At 41.7% G+C, this 4,642-nt stretch overlaps 1 long non-coding RNA gene across 1 annotated transcript; it reads right to left on the bottom strand.

Annotated features, from left to right (window-relative positions):
* Positions 1 to 621: 621 nt before the first annotated feature.
* Positions 622 to 2,232, bottom strand: LOC127001837 (uncharacterized). The gene is made up of 3 exons (XR_007755478.1): positions 2,017 to 2,232; positions 1,743 to 1,793; positions 622 to 1,380 (listed from the first exon to the last, which is right to left on the bottom strand). It is a non-coding gene; the product is annotated as an uncharacterized LOC127001837 (long non-coding RNA).
* Positions 2,233 to 4,642: the final 2,410 nt, after the last annotated feature.

Genomic DNA, 4,642 nt, shown 5'->3' on the forward strand with positions numbered 1-4,642 from the left:
ATATCCCATAAATCCGAAAATCTGAGACTACAAATGTATGGAATAAGAATACCAACACATTTACCCTATTGATATGTGATAACTTGTTATTACAGAATATCTGAGAGAATAAAGCACAGTAAACAGTTGTAAACAGTTTAGACCGTAGGTTAATGCATACTATAGCATAACAAAGTAGTCACCTAGCAAAATTATAATTTGGCCTAAAGCAGTACTACAATACAATACTAGTATTCGTCTGTGTCCAAATCATCTGATTCTGCTTCTTCACAAGCTTTGTCATCTTCATCTTCTTCCCTCTGGTTTGTGCAGGTCTTCAGTTTGCACATATATGTGCATTTCAGCTGGTTCACCAGGCACACACAGTCTGAAAGTTTACAGGCACGGACACATTTGCACGACAGCATCTGCAACACGGCCTCAGGAGCTGGTGATCCACGCATCCACTCAATGATTAGGTTGCCTTCTTCATCCGTCATCCACCCACAGCTCTTTGGGTCTGGAACAACAGGGTGCCTCTCAAGGCAGCGCCATATTGCAGCCTGGTAGTTGGCAGGAAGAACATGCAAGTGCAAACAATCCTTGCATGGGGCAGCTGGCTGGATTCCACATTTCCCGTTTTGCAAGGAAGAGGTGGTAGCGGAGATCATTTACATCGCAAATGGTAGTGGAGGTTGCATACATGCGGCACACAAACTCCTGCATCTTGTCGAATAAGTCTGTGGAAACATTCCATTCCTCACCAAGCTGACGGAAGGCCTGTCTGTAGGTTGTGCTCTCTCTCAAGAGCTTCAGTGCACCCAGTTTTCCGCGACCTGCAAACGAACTAACTGTGTCACAGCCTGTGAAGGCGTGCAATCCAACAAGAGCCAGACAGACATCTTCGCCCAAAGAGTTTGAAAGCTTGCAAACATCGATGTACCGGGTCCTGTTCTCTGTACCTGACTTGTGGTACAGTGGGCAGGCCAGCTTCTTGCTAAGGCAGATACTAAGGATCAGCACATCTGTGTCATCAGCTGTGATGACTATGGATCTGTATCCATCCTTTGCAGCATGCCAGGCATGAAGAAGCACTCGTGTATCAGCCTCTTCTTGTGTTGTCGTCAGAGTTTTGATTTCAGCCCACTGGTCCTTGGTGAATAGATAGCATGCCTCTCCACATGTCACATAGAGTGACTTGTCCTGTATCTTCTCCCTATTTACAGGCTGCTTCCACTGGTTGATCAGGAATTCACCTTACCATTGGTAATGGCATATACCAGGTCCTGGGCAAACGAGCTGCAGAGTCGCTGGACTCTGTCAGATGGGTTTGAGCAGTCTGTTGTGCCAAGGAGTCCGCTGCGAGGGCCAAGGAGGCAGCTATGCGGGCCAAGGAACAGGCTGCCAAGGAGAAAATTGAGGCCATGAGGCTTAAAGCTAGATACTATAAATTTAACCTAGAAAATAATTAAACATACAACCAAATACTACTTCTGTTATTTCTAACATTATCAAACTATTATAAGCTTAGTTCTCATATGTATTGTAATTTGTACTTATACTGACACTGCTTTTTTTTGCATAGTTTCTGACTATACAATTAGAATTTTGACTGTGGAAAGATATACTATGGTGAAGCTTTCTAGTCTCCTTTTTAGAAAACAATCATAAGAAGGTCATCAGAAATTGTGGTTAGGAGATGAGAGACTATGCTAATGGGAATTTAAATTTATCATAATGCATTAAAAGGTAGGAAACATTACCAAGGTAGGTACACGAGGCCCTGTTGGAGGACGTTCCATCAGTCCTCATTGCTGAGAAGAGAAATGATGACATTAAGAGAAATGTATAAAATCAATGTGAAGCAAGTATACTTATTTATCTATTTTTATCGATCATATCTATTTTTCCATCTCTCACCTGTTCACCCATCCGTCCCACTCCCCACTACCACCTTCATCTCATTAGTGATCTTCCAATAAGTAATTAATTAAATTAGAACATAATACCAGTTTCTCTTGCAAAGATTCAACTTACTTGAAATGCAAGGTGCAGAATGCATCCCGATAGGCACGACCCTCATTACGGTGACCACCGGGCGCATTGGCAGGTTCTTCTGCAGCATCATTTAATGGCACTGGGACTTGTGCCTCTGCACCCATTGGTTGCTCGTCATCCAGAGGAAGAGGAAGATTCCTATCCTTGCAAATATTGTGCAGCATTCCACACACATGAATGATTTTGCACACCTTGAGGGGGCCTCAATCACCTCACCATGCAAAACATGAAATCGGCGTTTGAGTTGTCCAATTCCACGCTCAACAATACTGCGTGTAATTTTGTGAGACCTGGATGAATAACAATGGTAATTAATTGTAATTAATTGTTGTATGCGTTGTTGTCCTAGTGGTAATCTTGTTGAGTTAGTCTACACTTCATAGCCTAATCACTAAAAACCCTTAAATAGACAGAAATCTACCAGGAAAAAATAGTTTCGTCCTCACAAATGAGAAGCAGCAGCGGCACACACTCACAGTACACGCAGCCATAGGAATTTCCTACTGGAAACGAAACTAAAGATCATTAAGCCCTTGGATCGTAACCTAGCCACTCGATAGTAACCTAGCCACCGATAGTAACCTAGCCACTCAATAGTAACCTAGCCACTGATAGTAACCTAGCCACCGATAGTAACCTAGCCACTCAATAGTAACCTAGCCACTCAATAGTAACCTAGCCACTCGATAGTAACCTAGCCACTCGATAGTAACCTAGCCACCAATAGTAACCTAGCCACTCAATAGTAACCTAGCCACGCGATATTAACCTAGCCACTCGATAGTAATCTAGCCAATCAATAGAAAACTAGCAACTCCATAGTAACCTAGCCACTGATAGTAAACTAGCCACTCGATCGTAACCTAGCCACTCGATAGTAACCTACATTGCCCCAAGTAGATAAATCTTTAATAAATCACTGTCAGTTACCACCCAGACAATACACCTGAGGGTATGTTATGGCTGCTCAATGGGCGCTTGCCGAAATAGGTAAATCTTTAAAATCACTGTCAACATGATAAATAATTTATGTGGGTATATATGGGGTTCAAATTGCTCAGGATAAAAAGCTCTATCAGATGAGAAGGGTAAGTAAAGCCATCTCGATACTGGTGTACGAGTAAAAAAAATACCTAATGTTCATATGATGAGTTAGTGGTTATCAAAGTTTCATCAAAAAATATACAGGACAAAATTTGTGACTCAACTCTCAGTGGCCGATTCTCAGGCAAATAGTAATTTAACTTTGAGCACAGGTTAAGGTTTTTAATGCATAGGGCGTTGAGTCAGATTTAGTACTAAATACACCCCATTCCCAGTGTTAGTTCTTACCAGTCTCACTGACTTAACTACTTATAAACGTTATATCAAAGTCCTAAACCAAAGTAACCTTGATTTCACCTCCTGCCAGAAAAATATTTAAATGTTTAAGTGCATGTTTATATATATATATATATATATATATATATATATATATATATATATATATATATATATATATATATATATATATAACTTATGTTACCAAGCCCAATACTATCTTTCCGAAATGAAACTTACTCCAACCGAACCAAACTTAACCTAACTACTACTACTACTGTCTACTACTACTACTAATACCACTGCTGCTGCTTCTGCTACTGCTATCAATAATAATAATAATAATAATAATAATAAGACAATGTATTTACCTATTATATCGTGACTGAGGTCCAGGCAGTGGACGCAGATAAGGTGTAAGGAGCCATGTCTTGCAGTGGTACCCACTGTCTCCAAGCAATTGACTTCCTGCTGGCAAATATCCTCCGTCAAACAATCTTGACAATCCACTGCTGTTCAAGATACGTGCATCATGCACTGACCCTGGCCACTTGGCAAGAATGTCCATTATTCGATAATTGGCATCAAATACAACTTGGACATTCATGCTGTGATACCCCTTCCGGTTCACATACACTTCTTCTTGATCCCTCGGTGCCACAATTCGGATGTGTGTGCCATCAATGGCACCTACGATGTTAGGGAAATTGGCTATAGCAAAGAATTCTGCTTTCTTTCGGTCAGCGCTGTCTTGGGTGACAGGAAAAGTTATGAACCTCTTGAGGACATTAACATCTGCAAGGGCGTCTATAGTTTTACTGATGGCTCTGCTGATGCAGGACTGTGAGGGGCCAAGGTCATCACTGCTACATTGTTGCATTTTGCCAGTAGCAAGATATCTTAAGGTTATGAGAACCTTCAACTCCGGGGTGAGCGGGTTAGACCTGTTGGTATCACTCTTCAGCGCTGCCCTTACAAGGTTGGTAACAAATAATATACCTTCCCGGTCTAACCTGTACCTCTTGATGAGCTCAGCATCATTAAGTTCATTTAGAACGTCCTTTCTAAGGTAATTATTCCCTGGCTGATGTGGTTGTTGCTCTTGTGGCGCTGCCATCTTGATTGTTTACGTTCAAATCCATCGTCCTTAAGGGCTGGTAAGACAGGGTCCAGCCTGTTTTACCGCTAAGCACGATGTTAGGGCCGTCGAAAAATTTTATGTACGACGTCAGGCAAGTTAGGCACGATAGCCGCCATTTTATTTTGCTATGGACGACGGCATCGG

Source organism: Eriocheir sinensis, chromosome 21 (genome assembly GCF_024679095.1).
Source record: "Eriocheir sinensis breed Jianghai 21 chromosome 21, ASM2467909v1, whole genome shotgun sequence".
Lineage (NCBI taxonomy): Eukaryota > Metazoa > Arthropoda > Malacostraca > Decapoda > Varunidae > Eriocheir > Eriocheir sinensis.